Source organism: Arachis ipaensis, chromosome B03 (assembly GCF_000816755.2).
Source record: "Arachis ipaensis cultivar K30076 chromosome B03, Araip1.1, whole genome shotgun sequence".
Lineage (NCBI taxonomy): Eukaryota > Viridiplantae > Streptophyta > Magnoliopsida > Fabales > Fabaceae > Arachis > Arachis ipaensis.
This window is the reverse complement of record NC_029787.2, coordinates 114,562,929-114,571,093: the sequence shown is the minus strand read 5'-3', so window position 1 is coordinate 114,571,093 and position 8,165 is coordinate 114,562,929. Positions and strand designations below refer to the sequence as shown.

The following is an 8,165-nucleotide window of genomic DNA, read 5'->3' as shown; positions in this document are numbered from 1 at the left end:
TTTATATCTCATAATATTTTAATAAAAATATGTATATTCAAGAGAAAAATTAAATGATAAAGTTGTAATATTCTTTTTAAGTATATTATTCTTGTGTTTTTTATAATTCTAAAGTATTGTTTTTTTACGAAGCAGAACTTAGTTTTTCTTTCTACAAATAAGATATATCATTCTAACACTCAAATTAGTAAAAGAGAATTTATTTTAGTGAAGTATAATATGGAGTAAAAATATGTACTTTACTTGACAAATTGTTATTTTTATCAATCTTCAATTACTGAACTAAAGATAAATAATCATGATGATAATAGTACGTTTATATTCAATAATATCATATTTTTTTTATGGTAGTGGAGGGGTCAAAGACTCCAAAAAAATACAAGAAAATAATACAAGAAAGAAAAATAAAGGGATTAACTATTATCTCTTCTTCTAAGCATTCCACGACAATCCTCATCAAGAATAGGTCATATATAAGGGGTAAGCATATCAAATATAAAATCCGGTTAATTAATGACTAATTAACTTATAAATTAAAAATTTATTCTAGAAAATTAAAGATGTGATTTTCATGGTTTAATATGATAGAGAAAATTAAAATGAGAATTTCGACACCAATTTTAAAAAATTTGGCCCAAAATTGGGTCGAACGGGCCAAACCGATCAAACCGAACCCAAACCGGGCCTATGGGTCCAACTAACCCACTTAACTTAGTGAGCTTCAACTCACTCTCTCTTCCTCATTCAGCAAAACACGCTGAATGTAGCCATGGGAGAAGAGAAGAAGAAGCAAGCCTTCACCTAATCTTCAATCTTTGATAACTTTTGATCCGGAGCTCCAATTGACGCATCATTTGCGGCTACGCGATCGTGTCGCCGAGCACTACAAAGCCCATAACTTTGTTCTTGAGGTAAGTTACGTTTTCATCTCTGTTCTTTCAGCCTTTAATTTCAAAATTATTGGGTAAAAAGTGTTGAGATTTTGAGCTTTTTGATGTTATAGGATCTAATTAGCTTGAAGAGAAGACTCAATCTCACTCCTTTGATCCTTGGGTATGGTAAGATTCTCAATCCTAAGTGAAATACTTGAAGTTTTGTGATTAGTGATTTAGTTGGTATGTGTGGGTGTATGTTGTCTGTATTAGGATATGTATGTATGAATGTTGGAGCTTGATTGAGGTCTTAGAAAGGCTTGGAAGTGGATTTGCAAGCTGAAAATCTGACCTTGGAGGTGTCGGAGCCTTGAAAATTAAGGAAGAGTGGAATTTGAAGTGTTTCGGTTTGAGCGAGAAATCGGCCAAGGTATGGTTTCAGTTTCTTGTATCTAAAATGTAATGTAATGTGAAAACTTAGGCTAGTGACCCTAGGATAGGAATTGAATTTGTGATGATGGTTGATTGGTTGAAATGGATAATATTGATTATGTGATTATTGGTTTTGGAGGGTGTAAATGATGTTCTTGTTGTTGGTGCTTGTGAATTATATATGATGATGATGATTGGTATGTTGAATTGAAGTTGAGATTGGGCTTGATATGGATATTTGATGTTGTATATTGAATATTGTGGAATTGGAAGCATTGGGTTGGAATTTGATGAAAATGGGGAATTGGTAAGGTGATGAATGTGCATTGCATATTGTTGTACTTGAAATATTGAGTTTGAGTTTGATTAAAGTGAATAAATTTAGTAGGTTGTAGATTGTATGAGAAAGTTGGAATGTGGTTGAGGTTGAATTGATAAAGTGTTGGTTTAATTAAAAGAGGTTTGAGAAGAGTTTGTTGTAAAAACTGAGGCTTATTGGTTTTGGTTGGAAATTGTGGTAAGTTGAGAATTTAATGAAATTTTGCAAAAATAAATTTTTGATGAACTTCAACGGATCATATCTTGAGCTACCGTTTTTAAAAATTAATGCATTTTATATCAAATGAAAGATAATTTAACAAGCTTTAAAATGATTTAAATTTTGTGGGAATCTGAATTCTGCGGAAAGAGATATGATCGTTGAAAGTTGGTGTCTGAAATCTGAATTCTGTAAATACTGCAGAATTTGTGATTTCTGGTATGTGTGCGCATGTACAGCCTTGTGCGCACGCACACCCTGTGGATTTTTGAAACTGTGCACACGCACAGCCTTGTGCGTATGCACACACAGGGATATGGCTATTTCTGGGAGTGTTAGCACGCTCTGTGTGCGCACACAACCAACAAAGTTTTATGAGCTAGCGCACACACATGCTGGGAAGTGCATTCTGTTAGGGGCATTTGCACGATCTGTGCATGCACTCAACAATGAAAATTTTGTTTTCTGTGTGTACGCACAGCCTTGTACGCACGCATACTTTCTGAAAATCTTTCTGGGCATGCGCATGCACACTCTTGTACATACGCACACTGCCCTGTTTTTTTATAAAAACCTTATTTTTAAATATTTCACCTTCTCGGCAAGCTTTTAATCTTCCGTGACCCCTGTTTTCAACAAATATGACTTTTGTGTTTATTAAAAATCGAATTCAAACTTCTAAGCCTATATTTTCATCCTTTAAGTTCTAAATTATAATAGAATGCCTAGTAATTAAGAATAAGCTAGAAATGGGGGTAGCTTGAGGGTGAAGTAAGGGGAGAGTTAATGAAGGATTGTGATTAATGATGACTGTATGAGTTGTTAAGGGTGATGATGGAAGTGTGGCGTATACCGTGAGCCGAAGGGCTGTATTTAATAATGATTGTTTGCTAGTTATGGATTATGTTATGAGCTGGATGGCTATGATAAATTGTGATTTATGGATGAAATGAAAATGTGAATGTGAATGATTGCTTTATCTTGAGTTTTCTTTCTCGAAAGTGCGACCCCAGAGAGATGGTGGAAGGTGAGGATCCCCTTCCTTGTTCCTCCTGGTATTGTAAAATTGCCCCCAGCAAGATGGTGGGAGGTTAGGATCCCCTCCTTGGTTCCTCTTGGGCATATGAGAATGTACCTCCTGGGTAGATGCAAGGGTTGTGGTTTCGCCCCACTTGCTCCAGGTTGGTTAGTATAGAGACTCCCCGGGTGGACACAAGGGTTGTGGTTTTGCCCCACTTGTCCCGGGTTATGATGAGTGATGTATGAAAAGTGAAATTATATGATGTATATGTGATGATGTGTTCATAATGAATGATTATGGAATGTTATGAATAGAAATGTGAAATGATTATCTGAGATACGAATTTTCCTGGATGAAAGCAGTGACTAGCCACCACGTGCTCCAAGTTGAGACTCGATACTCTGCTGACCCTATGTCGCAAGGGTGGCCGGACACTGTGAAAGTTCCGGATGAGCTCGCCCCCGTGGATAAACACCAGTGTGGGTGTTGTATGATTGTGATTATGATTATGATTATGTTTATGATTGAGAATTACTCGAGTTAGGGATGTGCGACAGAGGGACCGTCCAATGGTTAGCTACCAGGACTTGTCGGGTTGGCTTTTATAACCGACAGATGAGACTCATCAGCCACTAGGATAGGCATGCATCATATGAATCTATATGTCTTGTTTGGATTGTCTAAGTGATCGCATAACTAAATGCTACTTGATTATCTAATATATTTGAATCTTATTTCTAATTTCTCTGTTTGTAATAATTGTGGTTGTTGCATTTGGTTCCGTTGGTGGTTGGGAGGTTCGGAGGAGTTGGAAAGGGAAGTTTTAGATAGCTCTGAAGACCCTTAGCTAGATGCTTATTTTAATTTCATGGTTTAGTTATGTTTTAAGCTTTAATTATCTGTTAGAAGTTCTAGAATTGCCTTCGACTTTCCCAGGACATTATATGTTAGATATGTAGGCACTGTTACCATGCTGAGAACCTCCGGTTCTCACCCATGTGGGTTTTGTGGTTTTCAGATGTAGGACAGGCGGCACCTCACTGAAGCATGCTGGAAGCTTCTGATGTTGTGAAGATCTTTATCTTTTGGGTTTATTTTGGTTATTTGTATTTGCTTAGATACTTATTATCTTCACCTATTATATATATGCTGTATTAATTCTTCTTAGAGGTGATTTTGGAGATTTAGGTTTTGTAACTCTGTATTTTTGATTTTCTTTTGGGTTTTCCTATATACCTATATATGTATAACTGTGTGCTCAGACCGGTTTATCTTTGCGAGCCGAGTTTTGAGTTTTGTTACATGTGTTTTGGAACACTTAGTATATAAATTCGTTAGCTTGCTCTATCTTGCTTACGTTACCGTACACGGAGTGTTACGCTTTTCGATTTAATGGTTTTGCTTTATCCCTTTCTTCACAGGCTCCTAGTTATAAACCTTTTTCACTATATTATATTTGTAATTTTTCTTTTAGAGGTCGTAGCGCCTCGCCACCTCTATTTTACATCCTAGGTGTAAAGCTCTGTGTGGTAGAGTGTTACATCAAAGATGTAGGTTCCAAAAGGTAATTCTTGGCCCTTCTTTGCCAAGGTGTCAGCTACAAAATTGGCTTCTCGAAGGGTGTGTACCCAATTTATTTGCTCCACGTATCCTGCGAGGGTCCTGATATCATCCAAGAGTGTTTTGCATGGATGAGAATAGGAGGTTCCTTCCTTAATAAAACAAATAGCCATCGTTGAATCCATCTCGATAATAAGTTTTTGATAACCATTTGTCATAGCTATCTGGAGGCCCTTGACGATGTCCCAGAGCTCGGCATGTATGATGGTGTAACTTCCAAGATTGCAGAAAAAGCTTTTGATGCATCTGCCAAGGTGGTTTCGGAAAACACCACCACAAGTTGCCCCATTAACTTGATTAAAGTAGTTCCATCCACATTAAGCTTGATGTACTGTTCAGGAGGGGGAACCCAGGAAATAAGGCGTTCCTATTCCAGCTTCTGATTTTTTGATGTCTGTATATGGTTCATCACTATTACTATTTCAGTACTTCAGATTCTAATCCGCAATCTTATGGATGAATTTATATTCAAATATGAGATTATTTTTGCAAAACCAAAAGGGATGATATCACCACTCCAAAAATACATGGCCAGTCCAATTTTTCAGAGTGGTTGTTACATAGCCATTCATTGAGGCCACTATTGAAAAAATTCTTAACATAGTTTTGTTGCGGTAGGTGCTTCCAAACCGTTTTTGCAAATTGGTAGTCTCTTAAGACGTGAAGTACTGTATCCTCCTTATCTTTGCACTTGGGGCAGTAAGCATTGTTTGAAAGGTGTCTTCTTCTTCGTTCAGTATTAGTGAGGATGGTTTCATGTGCTACAAGCCAAATAAAGGATCGATTATTTTTGGGCCTCCCCATCTCCATGCAAGGTTGAAAACTCTCTTCCGAGGGAGGGGGTCTTGGGTTGATTCTTGTGGCTTTATACGCTAATTGAGGGTGAAAGATCTGTCTAAAGAGTAAGCCCAGGATACATTATCTGTTTCCTTCCAAGGATAGGGAGGGGATAGTACCAAAATCTATTTAACTATCTCTTCAGGTAGTTTCTCCGTCAATCTCTCCTTATCCCAATCACCTAAAATCGACAAAAAATCAGTAAAACAAAAATCTTTTTCACACAAGTTAACTTGTAGCAACTTGATCAAGTCGGCTCGTATTTGGCACCCATTGTTGTTCCGAGAAACTGATTTTGGAACCATCACCAATATGCCAAATAGAGTTCCTATTCAAATCTTTTCACGCAGAGCAAATTTCCTTCCACAAGTTTAAGTCCTTCCTTTTTTGGATTACATTGGATACAATATTGTTCCAACATCGGTATTTAGCTTGAAGGACTCTTCCCCATAACGAATCTTTCTTTTTAGTAAGGCCTCATCCCACTTTTGTCATAAAGGCATGGTTTGTATCTTTAGCATGTTGAATTCCAAGACTTCCTGATGCTTTGGTATTTTCGATTTTCCTCTAATTAATGAGGTGGATTTTTTTTGCTTGCCTTGATTTTCCCCAAAGAAAGTTCCTACATTTTTTATCAATCAAATTACAAGTAGAAATTGGAGAAAAAGCAATTTGCATAGTATAACTAGGAATAAAAGAGAGGATAGATTTCACCAGGGTTGTCCTTCCTGCTAAGGACAGGGAAGAGGCCTTCCACCCATTGAGTTTGGAATTGATATTGTTGATGATGCTTTTGTAAGTATCCTTTGAGACTTTGGAATGTAGAAGAGGGACTCCAAAGTATTTTTTAAGATCATCCATTCTTGTGAACTAAAGAGCGTCACTTATCTCCAACTGAACACTATTTTTGACATTGGCGGAGAAATATATTAGAGTCTTCTTATTATTAAGCTTTTCTCTAGAGCTCTGACAAGGTGGTGAGAAAATCCGGACATGCATATTGAGGTAAACAGTAATCGTGTGTGACCCAAATCTGGGCCCAAACCGCGCCAAAAAAAATGACATTGTTTGGTCGATCCGTTCCGGGACGTGTGCGGCCTGAATCCTAAACCCTAAACTCCCAACACTTTACTGATAATCTCTACTTGTTCCTTACTAGCTTTAGAAAAGAGGATTAGATCATCTGTAAAGCAGAGGTGGAAGAGAAGAGGACCATCCTTCTTTAATTGGATAGGTTTCCAGAATCTGTGTTCCACAACAGTCCTAATAAGATGAGAGAGATGCTCCATGCATAAGACAAAGATGTAAGGAGAAATAAGGTCCCCTTACCAAATACCTCTGGAAGGGGTGAATTCTTCCAAAGCTTCTCCATTCTAAAGGATCCGCATCTTTGATGTAGAAATAGCCCAAAGAATTAGATCAATAAAATGGTGAGGAAGCCCTATGTCCTATATTGTATCTTCAATGAAGTTCTACTTGAGTCTGTCATATGCTTTTTTCAAGTCAATCTTGATGGCCATCTGATTGAAAGGAATTAATTTGTCTGGTATAGAATTTCACAAATGAAGTCTCGTTGCAAGTATAGTTCTAAACCAACAAATAATCCTCAATCAAAATTTATTTTGGATGTCACAAGTACAAACCCCAATAAAAATTTACCGAAGTATTCAAATCTCGAGTCGTCTCACAAGGAATTGCAATGAAGTGATCAATTATTGGCTATGAAGAACAAGGGGGTTTGATTTTCAATTGGCAAGAAAATATAATAATAAGAAAGTACATAACAAGAACTAATAAAGAAATGGAAAGAGCTCTTGGCTAGACATGGGTAATTGAGATCACCATCCTTGTCTACAAACCATACATTGATAATTATGAAGGACCAACCCATTTAGTCTACTCCTATGCTTGAAGTAAGTATAATGTCTACCTCTAATCATTAAGTACGTCAAATAGGCTTGATCAACATTAATCCATAAGTCCTAACCTAGCTACTAATTGACTTAGTAGTAGGCTAGAGTCAATGGTTATCAAATTGACCACATAGGGTTTTCAAATCACCAATTCAATGAGACCCAATGACTCAAGGTCACTCAATTCCCTTAACCTAGGACAAGAGTCAAGAAAACTACCCAAAAACTAGTGAAAACATTCTATCAAATACCTAGTGTGCAATAAAAGTAAACATCACAAAATGTAAGAATTAGTGAAACCCATAACTAACACAAGCAAGAAATCAACAATAGCAATTAAGATAAACATAAAAAGGACATAGAAACATAAAATTGCATTAAAGGAAAATTAAATCCACAAGAGTGCATGAATATAAAAGTAACAAAATAAGGGAAATACAAGTAAAACTAGAAGAATAGAGATGTAACAACAAGTAATTAAGAAGGAAAACTAAATCAAAACAAGAATTAAAAGTTGGATTTAAGAAAATTAAACCTAAACTACCCTAAATTCTAGAGAGAAGAGAGACATTCTCTCTCTAGAATTCTACCTACAACATGATGAAAACTACACTATGGTTCTCCCTTTTTAATCCCTTGCCACCCTTGGGTTCAAAAGCATCAGAAATGAGTTGGATTTGGGCCTCCTTGAGCTCAGATATCGCCCCAGCGTATTGCCTTTAAGTGAGTCACATAACCAACATCACGTGTGCGCGTTGCTTGATGATTCTTTGGTCACGCGTGCGCGTGGGGTGATGCGTGCGCGTCGCTTGCGAATTTCCATCTCACGCGTGCGCGTGGCCTTCAATTCAGCAAATCCTCAATTCTTCATGAATTCTCCATTTTTGCATGCTTTTTCTTCATTCCTTCAACCCAATCTTTGCCTTCTAATC

General features: G+C 37.0%; 1 long non-coding RNA gene across 1 annotated transcript; it reads left to right on the top strand.

Moving 5' to 3' along the window:
- LOC107634631 lies at window positions 754-4,210 on the top strand. The gene is made up of 4 exons (XR_001619018.2): window positions 754-911; window positions 1,004-1,058; window positions 1,146-1,302; window positions 3,882-4,210. It is a non-coding gene; the product is annotated as an uncharacterized LOC107634631 (long non-coding RNA).